We start from the raw sequence: 12,580 nt of genomic DNA on the forward strand, positions 1-12,580 counted from the left end.
GAAGTAAAACTTTTATGACTCTATTGGTACAGAAGCCCAATTCACTATCCTACCTGCATGAGTGGAAGGAAAAGGCATGCAGATTCACCTAATGGAGTTGGGCAGGGTTTATAGTGGGGAAAGGAAGCTAGCCTGACTTTGTGGGTGCTGCCTTTTTAGCCAATTCAATGTAGTGTTGTTGCTGCTTCTACATCTTTTTTGTTGTTGTTGTTAATGTTTATTTCTTTTTGAGAGACAGAGAGAGACATGGCATGAGTAGGGGAGGGGCAGAGAGAGAGGGAGACACAGAATCTGAAGGAGGCTCCAGGCTCTGAGCTGTCAGCACAGAGCCCGACACAGGGCTCGAACTCATGGAGTGTGAGATCATGACCTGAGCCGAAGTTGGACGCTCAGCCGACTGAGCCACCCAGGCGCCCCACTGCTTCTACATCTTAATGTCAATGAGAATTGATGCTTATACTTCTCTGTTCCATAAGTATCAGAGAGGATTCTCCTCAGTTGAGAAGAGGTGCATGTAGAGAATGTTAAGATGACACACAAGCCTTTATAGTGATGCCTAGGGGATTTAGGTACTCCCAGAGGGGCACTAAAAACATATTGGAGGTCTTGCTGTGCAAATGAGACTGACCTACAAGTGCCAGTGGTAAGATGTGCCATTAGTCTGTAAAATGGATCCAGTGGCAGTCACAATGTTTGGCACAGGTGGTGTAATGGGGGCAACAACTGAATTCAGTTGCCAGGATGTATGTATTTAGTGAGCACCTCTACCCTCTAACATCCAAAGCTTTCCTTACGTGATGTCCCGTCAATTGCAAATCAGAAGCCTCAGTTCAACCACTGTGACTACAGTAGTATCATATGTCTCTTAGAGGTGGCTGATAAACCCTGGAAAAATTCAGGGGCCTGCTGACCAAGTAGTTTCTTGAAGCTATGTGGGTGGATTCACAACATTCAATTTTTCTGTCAGTCAAGGAAAAACTGCCATCTCTTTGACAACCTGCCACCAAAAGGATGCCCATGTTGGATACTTTGAGTACTGGAGACAGTGAATGCCTCATTTGGGGATTCTATTTGGCTCTTCATATGGGTTCACTTGCAAATCCACATCCTTTGAGTGGAGCCCAAATGACTAGACTGCATTGGAAGCTATCCAGAAAGTTACAACATAAAGTGTTATAACTTTAACCCATAACTTTAAAGACACCTCTGAGCTAGAAGTCTCTGTGCCTGATGATTTTGTTGATTAGAGCCTCTAGCACAGGGAGGCAGCCTCCACCCAGAGATGCCCCTTTGGGATTTTAGATTCATTACCTTCATGATACAACGATCAGGAAAATTCCTTTGACAAATACTTATTAGCTTGCTAAAACTGAACGCCTGACCCACGGAAGCCTTACAACTCTCTGATGTGATATTCCTATTTTTGGGTGAGTCACCTCAGATTCAGGCCCAACAAGCTTCACTTGTCAAGTGAAAATGGTATATTTAAGAACACAGCCAGCTTGGCCTCAGCAGCTTCTAGACTTTACATATAACAATGGTACCTATTCTTTGGGGGAAAACTGTTCCCCACTATGCCAACTAAGGCAAAGTCACTGGCTCTATAGGGCCCTTAATTCACAGCAGTTTCCCTAAATGCCTGAGCCTCACTATTCCAATAGGCTGAAACTTGGTGTAATTCATAGGGCTGCTATGGTCGTTCAAGTTCAGTGCCAATGATGCAAGCCCAAAATAAAGGAAGTTGCTCTAGTCATTGGGCTGAAATCAAGGCTGTTCTCATAGCAATGGACAATACTGTCCTTGAAGAACTTTGATATACATATTTTTTTACTGACTCTTGGGCCATTGTCAATGGTCTAGCTATTTGATCTGCCTCTTAGAAACTAAAGACTGACAGATTAAAGACACCCCTCTTTGGGGCTATAAACTGTGTGAATAAACTGTGGCTGCTGATAGAACTGTCTGGATTAAGCCCAGGCTAAGAATCTGTTCTCTGCTGAGACTGACTGGACTCAAGTCACTGACTAAGCTAAGCCTGCACTGCCCAGATTTCTACCATCCATGCCTGGATCCATCCCCATAGTAGACATGGAAACACATCTACCATCACAGACTGGGCATAAAGTAAAGGCCTCTATGTTTCTGATGCAGAGGCTACAGCTGCATGCCAGACTTGGAGCTCCTGCCAAAGTTGACTCATTTGTCTCGTAATGAGGGAGGACACATCACCCGGGGCATCGACTCCACCCACTCCTAGTAGACTGACTGCTTTTGGCCTTTCATTCCCTCTCAGCGTTACCCACAGGACCTCACTTCTATTGATACTTTTTCAGGTGATGGTGTTTTTGTTCTAGTCCGGTCAACAATTCTAGCCACACTGCTGTTGCCCTTGAAACTAATCCATATCAAGTTTTTGGCTGTCTGGACCATTTGCAGTCTGACAATGGTGTGTCTTCTATCACAAGCCATTCAACAATGAGCTGACAGTCAAGGCATTTGATGGACCTTCCATGCTCCCTGCCTTTCTGCATCTGAAAGCCATCCTGCATCCTGAGCACTGGAATGGCCTCCTCAGTAACTGGCTCAATATTACCTCCATCTCTACTTCCCTCATCTCCTCCTGGTCCACACACATTAGTAAGACAATCTGATCACTGAATGCAATCTCCCCAGAAGGCGATCATTTTCTCTCAGCTGCTTCCTGGGTAATGATTAGCATGCAATGGGGTAGGAAGTTATATAGTCCTAACTAGAAAACTCAAGACTCCACTCTTGCTGTTCCCAGTTAAGATACTTTTACTTTTCTCCTCATGGCAACCTCAGGCTAGCCTGGTTGGTTCACCTACTATTGCTGTAAATAATAAACCGTCTTCTGTCTCTGATTTCTTATTTTCTTATTTTTTCTGCTAGAATAAACGAAATTATACGAGGCTAACTTGTTAGCTTGCAAGTAGGGTACAACATCAGACTTTTCATAGTCCTTGACACTATCCTACACTGAACAGCAGTCTGGATTGTAAAACACTCACAGCATACAGCTCTAAAGAAATGATGCTTGCTTTTTACCTTTCTGCCTAGTGTTGTCAAACTGAGGGTGATGACTCTGTTACATGCTCTTACGGACTCAGCAAGATTATGCTAAGAACGTTTTGACAAAAAACTGGAAATGAGTAGGATCCAGGCACTATTTGTTTCCTTTGTATTACCATGCAGAACAAGAACCTGTGGATTTTCTTTGCCAGTTGCCATCCCACTTACAGGGTCCAGGGTGTGATTATCTACATGAGAGTGTGCTTCTTAATGACCTTTCCTCTGCGGTGACAATGTGTACAACAAAGACTCTCATTACAGTAAAGATGGTATGCAGCTCAAATCAGGGTTGCCTAACTGAAATTTTAATATCACTGCTGATAGCCATGAATATGTTTAAAGAACTTGTTGTGAAAGCTCCTCGTATGTTTACTAGTATGATTCAGCCTCCATGCTGTGAGATTACAGTTCAGGAGGTTCCTGATACAGTAGGGATAATGCTGGCTCGCACCGTGTGAGCGTGTGTGTGCGTGTGCGTGCATGTGCCCATAGGCTGCCCTTCAGAACATATTAATTCCTCAAACCCAGGAAAAGTGAAGGAGCGTTTTTCTCACTTGCTAAGAAAGTCTTCTGCAGTTATCATAAAGCACAACCTCAGAAGGTCTTTGTTTATATCAGTCAGTGTGTAACAGTTCTGACACACAGTGCTTCACATGTTTTCACACGTGTGTGTGATTGCTGACGCTCATGGAAACCTCATGAAGCTTGAGGGCCCTGGAGACTGAAGATGGCTCAGCGATATCCCTGGAAATGGTCATGGGCAACTGGACTAGGGTACATTAGTGCTGTTGGGGAGTTTGTGGATGATTCAATAAACACTTACTGAATGTTTCAATTCTTGAACCCTACTATCTGCAGGTATTGTAGGAGACACTAAGAAAACACAGATGCTAAAACATTTGCCCATGAAAGGCTGTCCATCTAGTGGAGGCACCATTAAATGGCCTGTAAACCAATAACCATTCTTACATGTGAATGTGCATACAAGATACTAAATGGGAATAAAGAGGTGGAAATGATTAACTCTGCCTGGGATTAAATGAGAAAATTGAGAGTGTAAAGTGGTTTTGAGGTCCAGTACTGTGTTCGGGAGTGTTACATTTAACTTTGTATTCTGTGCACCATGAGGCTTAGGGCTTAGACCTCCTCAGAGGCGCAGGCAGGAAGGTGAGCTCTGGAGTCACACAGCCCTGGGTTTGAATTTCAGCTCAACTATTAACAACCACTTATTAGTTCTGTGACTAGGAAATTAACTTCTGTCAAATCTGGTATCTTTATTGTTAAAGTAGGCATGCTTATATCACTATACCGAATTATGAGGATCGGAGGAAATAACCAATCTAGGAACATCTGGGTGGCTCAGTCGGTTAAGCGTCTAACTCTTGATCTCAGCTCAGGTCTTGATCTCAGGATCATGAGATCTCAGGAGTGTGTCTGGGTGACTCAGTCAGTTAAGCGTCCGACTTTGGCTCAGGTCATGATTTCCACAGTCTGTAGGTTCGAGCCCCGCGCCGGGCTCTGTGCTGACAGTTCAGAGCCTGGAGCCTGCTTTGGATTCTGGGTCTCCCTCTCTCTCTGCCCCTCACCTGCTCACACTCTGTGTCTTTCTCTGTCTCAAAAATAAACAAATGTTCTTTAAAGAAAGGAAATGACCAATCTAATGCGTACACATAGTAAGCGCTCCATACATGTTAGTCCCTCTTCCCTCTTACCATTCACCCCTTATTCCTGTATTAAGTGATGTAGAAAAGCCAAATTACCAGCTTACTGGGAGTCATCATTTGGTCATTCTTTCAGGGATTTGTGGCAGAGTCCAGAGTATTTTGCAGTTTGAAAGCCAAATAATTGAGTATAAGAAGAGGGGAAACAACAAAAATGCTTTTTGTTGGTTATTTTACATAATTCTCTTTTTTAATCTTCAAAAAACCCTGTAAGGGAGGTCATGTTTTCCCCATATTGGAGACAATTTTATTACCTACTATAATATTTAGTATTACTTAATTCATTTTGTTTTGTGTGTGTATTACCCTTCATAACCTTGAGATAGGTGTGGGGTTTTTTTGTTGTTGTTGTTGTTATTTTTAATTAGTAAGGGTCCCAAATTCAGGTACACTTCAAACAGATGAGAATAGTTGGCTACTGCCATCCAGTACTGATGGAAGAAGGCCTCGTGTATACATGTGCTCAATTAACCGAGAGCTTGGTATATTTTCCATATACATATAGTATACACATAATTCCTCATTAAGAGTAAATGTAAAGTTTCTTTATGTTTTTTTTTTACATTTATTTATTTATTTTGAGAGTGGGATGGGACAGAGAGAGAGGGAGAGAGAGAATCCCAAGGAGGCTCTGCACTGTCACCGTGGAGTCAGACACAGGGCTTGAACTCACGAACCGTGAAATCATGACCTGGGTCAAAATCAAGAGTCAGATGCTTAACTGGCTGAGCCACCCAGGTGCCTCTAAAGGTTCTTTTAAACAATGGGTAAAGAAAACAAATTTATATTATTTTTTGGTTTCTTTTTTATCAACATATTACAGCCTTAAAGTTATACAGAGTTCATGATTGGAATGTTCCTTTATCTCTCACCCTGAATCTTAGCTGGAAGTCAGAGCTCTCCCCAAGGGTTGGGTATGGCTCTAGGGCTTTGGTCTAGATTTACCGTATCAAAATAATTTTTCTCCCAGTCAGCTATGCTTTCTTCCTACATCAGACAAGAGGGCACTGAAGAGAAGACATTAGCCTATCTTTTTAAAACTTCTGATCAGCCCCAAGACATCTGCCTTGCCCTAGCTTCTCTGTTATCAATGCTTCTGTTGGCTTTCCCAAAGCCCCTCATATTACTGAGGGTATGAAATAAGTAGTTCTAACCAAAGACTCTAAAATACAGCATAGTTCTAAAAAGAAAGTTTATTTTTCTCATGTGATATAGACTAAAGCAGACCACTGGGGCCAGCCAGAGGGCTGTTCCATGAGGTCATTCAGGGAAGTCTGTCTCTCCATCTTGTTGCTCTACCATGCCCTGGGGTTATATTCTCATGCCCTGGGCTTAAAGCTGGTTGATCCATGTCTGAGTTTCAGCCAGAGAGAAGGGTAAGAAAGTCTTACCAAGTGGCTGTGTCCTTAAGGAGATAATTTAGACAGGGATACATTAGTTCATTTCTCAATGGCCTGAATTTAGTCACAAGGTCACCCCTAATACCAAGGAAAGCTGAGAAATGTAGTTTATAAACTAATGGCCATGAGCCTAGCTAGAAATCAAGGAGCTCTATTACAAAACAGAGGAGAAAGGATACTGAGAAACAATCTCATGCATACTCCATAAGAGAAAAGTTGGAAGAGATGAGTAGATAGGTAATAGAAGAGCAGAACCTCCCCCGTCCCCCCTTTTTTGGGGGAAGTCCCCAGTCAGGAAGCATTCATCCATTTTAAAGTGTTTAGTATGTCTCTCCCACTATCATCCCTCTGTAGCAGCTCCTAGCTGCATCCTCTACAGTAAGCACACCGATTGGCCTCCCTGTCTCTCCCCTCGCCTGCAAATCCACCATTAACTCAAGTCAGCAGAATCTCTAACAGCTGCAAACTAGACAACATCACTTCTCCACTTAGAACTCACCACAAACCTCTCCTCGCAATGACAATCAAATCTAAGTTCTGGACTGTGGCCTGGAATGTTGCCCTCCTGTCTTCTGCTTGTTCCTTTTCCTTCTCTGTACTCTGCCACTGTCTTTTGGTTGTTGTTCTTCCTTGAATATACTAAACTTGTCCTCATCTTGGTTCTTTCCCTTATGCTATTCCTTCTGCTTAAGAGACCAGATCTTTACAAAGTTGTCTCTAATATTCGGGCTTCAACCCCAAGGTGACCACTTTAGTGAGGTCTTCCATGAACATTCCAGCCAAAGCTCCCTCACCTCTCAGTCACCATCAGTGACATAACCCAAAATATTTCCTTCATCACCTGCATCACCACCACTATCATTTTATTATTTAATTACATGTTTATAGTATATAAGCTTTTGGAGATAGGATACTGTTCACCACCGAGAACAGCTCTTAGCAGGCACCATGGCCCTATGAACATATAGCAGGCGGTCTGTAATTATCTGTTAGCTGACAGGCTTGACCTTTGTAAAACAGTAAAACGATTTATCTCATAGCTATTAGTACAGGTCCTTGAACAGTGTAGGTATTCAGTAAATTTTTATTAAATGAATAGAACTAGCTACAAATCCAGTGCTTCAGAGAGATAAGCAGTGCGTTTGAAAAGGCTTTTACATAAGTATTTTGTTTTTAGTTAATACTTTCCTAAACATTAAAGAATTCAATAAGCGTTGTAAAATATATAGGCAAGTATAAAGAAAAGTCTTACCACTGAAAGCAAATCATTGTTAACATTTTGGTAAATACTCACCTAGACTTTCTTCCTATATGCTCACACTCATACAATTGTAAAAATTGGTATTATACCATATACAGGCATACCTTGTTTTTTGCTCTACTGCACTTCTCAGATACTACATTTTTGTGTTTAAAAAAATTTTTTTTAAATGTTTATTCATTTTTGAGAGAAAGAGAGACACACACACAGCACAAGTGGGGGAGGAGCAGACGGAGAGGGAGACACAGAATCCGAAGCAGGCTCCAGGCTCTGAGCTGCCAGCACAGGGCCCGACGCGGAGCTCAAACTCACAAGCTGTGAGATCACGACCTGAGCTGAAGTCGGACGCTTAACCGACTGAGCCACCCAGACTCCCCTCCACAGATATTACATTTTTCACAAATTGAAGGTTTGAGGCAACCCTGCACTGGGCAAATCTATTGGTACCACTTTTCCAATAGCATTTGTTCACTTCGTGTCTGTGTCACATCTTGGTAACTCTTGCAATATTTCACACTTTTTCATTAAATATAACAAATATGGTGATCTGTAATCAGTGATCTTTGATGTTACTATTATAGTTGTTTTTGGGCACCACAAACCGTGCCCATATAATGATGAACTTGATTGATGACTGCTGTGTGTATTTGACTGTTCCACCGACCTGCTGTTCCCGTCTCTCTCCCTCTCCTCAGGCGCCCCACCCCCACTCCCTGAGACACAACAATATTGAAATTAGACCAGTGAATAACCCTACAATGGCCTCTAAATGTTTAGTTGAAAAGAAGAGTTGTAAGTCTTTCACTTTAAACAAAATCTAGAAATGATTAACCTTAGTGAGGAAGTCACAGCAAAAGCTGAGACAGGCTGAGAGCCAGGCCTCTTGTGTCAGCTCCCCAAATTGTGAATGCAAAGGAAAAGATCTAGAAGGAAATTAAAAGTGCTACTCCAGTGAGCACACAGATGATAAGAAAGTGAAACAGTTTTATTGTTCGTATGGAGAAAGTTTTAGCGGTCTGGATAGAAAGAAGATCAAACCAGCCACAACATTCCCTTAAGCAAAACCTAATCCAGAATAAGGCCCTAACTCTTTTCAATTCTGTGAAGGTTGAGAGAGGTGAAGAGGCTACAGAAGAAAAGTTTGAAACTAGCAGAGATTGGTTCATGTGGTTTAAATTTTTTTTTTTTCAACATGTATTTATTTTTGGGACAGAGAGAGACAGAGCATGAACGGAGGAGGGGCAGAGTGAGAGGGAGACACAGAATCAGAAACAGGCTCCAGGCTCTGAGCCATCAGCCCAGAGCCTGACGCCGGGCTCGAACTCACGGACCGTGAGATCGTGACCTGGCTGAAGTCGGACGCTTAACCGACTGCGCCACCCAGGCGCCCCATCATGTGGTTTAAGGAAAGAAGCTGTCTCCATAACAAAAGTGCAGGGTGAAGCAGTAAGCACTGATTGTAGAAGCTGCAGCAAGTTCTCCAGAAGATCTTGCTGAGGAAATTGGTGAAGGTGGTTACACTAAGTGATAGATTTTCTGTGTAAATGAAACAGCCTTATACTGGAAGAAGATGCCATCTAGGACTTTAACAGCTAGAGAGGAGAAGTCAATGTCTGTGTTCAAAGCTTCAAAAGATAGGCTGACTCTCTTTTAGGGGCTAATGCAGCTGGTGACTTTAAGTTGAAGTCAATCCTCATTGACCATTCTGAAGATCCTAGGGCCCTTAAGAATTATGCTAAATCTACTCTATCTGTACTCTATAAACGGAACAACAGAGCCTGGACAGCACATTTATTTACAACATAGTATACTGAATATTTTAAGCCTACTACTGAGACATACAGCTCAGAAAAAAAGATTCCTTTCCAAATAATTCTGCTCATTGACAATGTACCTGCTAAGCCAAGAGCCCTGATGGAGATGTACAGTGAGATTAATGTTTTCATGCCCACTAAAACACAACATCCATTCTGCAGCCCATGGGTCAAGGAGTAATTTTGACTTTCAAGTCTTATTATTTAAGAAATAGGTTTCATAAGGTTGTAGGTGCCTTAGATAGTAATTCCTCTGATGGATCTGGGCAGAGTAAATTGAAAACTTTCTGGAAAGGATTCACCATTCTAGATGCCAGTAAGAACATTCATGATTCATGGGAGAAGTCAAAATATCAACATTCACAGGAGTTTGGAAGAAGTTGATTCCAACCCACATGGATGACCTTGAGGGATTCAAGACTTCAGTTGAGGAAGTAACTGCAGATGTGGTGGAAATAGCAAGAGAACTAGAATTAGAAGTGGAGCCTGAAGATGTTACTGAATTGCTACCAATCTCATGATGAAACTTTAATGGATGAGGAATTGCTTCTTATGGATGAGCAGAGAAAGTAGTTTCTTGAGATGAAATAGACTCCTGATGAGGATGCTGTAAAGATAGTTGAAATGGCAATAAAAGATTTAGAATACTCCATAAACTTCCTTGATAAAGCAGCAGTAGAGTTTGAGAGGAATAACTCCAATCTGGAAGGAAGTTCTGTGGGTAAAATGCTATGGCATCACATGGTACAGAGAAATTGTTCATGAAAGGAAGAGTCAATCAATGCATCAAACTTCACTGTTGTCTTATTTTAAAAGATTTCCACAGTTACCCTAACCTTCAGCAACCACTATCTTGATCAGTCAGCAGCCATCAACATCCAGGCAAGAACTCCCAACAGCAAAAAAAAAAAAAAATTAGGACCCACTGAAGGCACACATGATGGAATGGTTAGCATTTTCTAGTGATAAACTATTTCTTAATTATATACAATGTTTTTTTTCAATATATGAAATTTATTGTCAAATTGGTTTCCATACAACACCCAGTGCTCATCCCAAAAGGTGCCCTCCTCAATACCCATCACCCACCCTCCCCACCCTCCTACCCCCCATCAACCCTCAGTTTGTTCTCAGTTTTTAAGAGTCTCTTATGCTTTGGCTCTCTCCCACTCTAACCTCTTTTTTTTTTTTTTCCTTCCCCTCCCCCATGGGTTTCTGTTAAGTTTCTCAGGATCCACATAAGAGTGAAAACATATGGTATCTGTCTTGCGCTGTATGGCTTATTTCACTTAGCATCACACTCTCCAGTTCCATCCACGTTGCTACAAAGGGCCGTATTTCGTTCTTTCTCATTGCCCTGTAGTACTCCATCGTGTATATAAAGCACAATTTCTTTATCCATTCATCAGTTGATGGACATTTAGGCTCTTTCCATAATTTGGCTATTGTTGAGAGTGCTGCTATAAACATTGGGGTACAAGTGCCCCTGTGCATCAGTACTCCTGTATCCCTTGGGTAAATTCCTAGAAGTGCTATTGCTGGGTCATAGGGTAGGTCTATTTTTAATTTTCTGAGGAACCTCCACACTGTTTTCCAGAGTGGCTGCACCAATTTGCATTCCCACCAATAGTGCAAGAGGGTTCCCGTTTCTCCACATCCTCTCCCGCATCTATAGTCTCCTGATTTGTTCATTTTGGCCACTCTGACTGGCATGAGGTGATATCTGAGTGTGGTTTTGATTTGTATTTCCCTGATAAGGAGCGACGTTGAGCATCTTTTCATGTGCCTGTTGGCCATCCGGATGTCTTCTTTAGAGAAGTGTCTATTCATGTTTTCTGCCCATTTCTTCACTGGGTTATTTGTTTTCCGGGTGTGGAGTTTGGTGAGCTCTTTATAGATTTTGGATACTAGCCCTTTGTCCGATATGTCATTTGCAAATATCTTTTCCCATTCCGTTGGTTGCGTTTTAGTTTTGTTGGTTGTTTCCTTTGCTGTGCAGAAGCTTTTAATCTTCATAAGGTCCCAGTAATTCACTTTTGCTTTTAATTCCCTTGCCTTTGGGGATGCGTCGAGTAAGAGATTGCTACGGCTGAGGTCAGAGAGGTCTTTTCCTGCTTTCTCCTCTAGGGTTTCAATGGTTTCCTGTCTCATATTCAGGTCCTTTATCCATTTTGAGTTTATTTTTGTGAATGGTGTGAGAAAGTGGTCTAGTTTCAACCTTCTGCATGTTTCTGTCCAGTTCTCCCAGCACCATTTGTTAAAGAGACTGTCTTTTTTCCATTGGATGTTCTTTCCTGCTTTGTCAAAGATGAGTTGGCCATACGTTTGTGGGTCTAGTTCTGGGGTTTCTGTTCTATTCCATTGGTCTATGTGTCTGTTTTTGTGCCAGTACCATGCTGTCTTGATGATGACAGCTTTGTAGTAGAGGCTAAAGTTTGGGATTGTGATGCCTCCTGCTTTGGTCTTCTTCTTCAAAATTACTTTGGCTATTTGGGGCCTTTTGTGGTTCCATATGAATTTTAGGATTGCTTGTTCTAGTTTCGAGAAGAATGCTGGTGCAATTTTGATTGGGATTGCATTGAATGTGTAGATAGCTTTGTATACAATGTTTTTAAAGAGATGCTGCTATTGCACAGAGACCACAGTATAGTGTAAACGTAACTTGTATATACACTGGGAAACCAAAAAATTCATTTGACTTGCTTTATTGCAATATTTGCTTCATTGAAGTGATCTGGAACCAAACTCACATGTATGCCTATATGCAGTTTATTGACTTATTTATTTTTTAGGTATGAGATGTATTTATTTTTATTTTTTTATTCCAGTATAATTAACATGCAGTGTTATATTAGTGTCAGGTGTACAATGTAATGATTCAACATGTGCTCATCATGTGCTCATCAAGGTAAGTGTACTCTTAATCCCCTTTATCTATTTCACCCATCCCCTTACCCACCTCCCCTCTGGTAACCACTAATTTGTTCTTTGCATTTAATAATCTAGGTTTTTCGTTTTGTTTTGTCTCTATGTGCAGTTTAAATAGAAAACTTGCCAAGTATAGTCACAAGGAATGTTTGATTAATTGATTGATTGATTAATTAATTTTATGTCAGACGAGTAATATGCTGAGGTAGTACCAAAGTTTAAGAGAGCCTCATGTCACACAAGAGCATGACGACCCAATCAAAGTTCCAAAATAATGCTTATTTTATTTTATTTTTATTTTTTTAATTTTTTTTTCAACGTTTATTTTTATTTTTGGGACAGAGTGAGACAGAGCATGAACAGGGG

General features: G+C 41.5%; 1 long non-coding RNA gene and 1 pseudogene across 1 annotated transcript in view; both read right to left on the bottom strand.

Annotated features, from left to right (window-relative positions):
* Positions 1–12,580, bottom strand: part of LOC121030834 (uncharacterized) — a 58,000-nt gene that overhangs the window by 5,684 nt on the left and 39,736 nt on the right. The window lies entirely within an intron of this gene.
* On the bottom strand, positions 12,397–12,490 carry LOC121031179 (uncharacterized; annotated as a pseudogene).

This window comes from Herpailurus yagouaroundi, unplaced genomic scaffold, assembly GCF_014898765.1.
Source record: "Herpailurus yagouaroundi ecotype Mexico unplaced genomic scaffold, PumYag 140, whole genome shotgun sequence".
Lineage (NCBI taxonomy): Eukaryota > Metazoa > Chordata > Mammalia > Carnivora > Felidae > Herpailurus > Herpailurus yagouaroundi.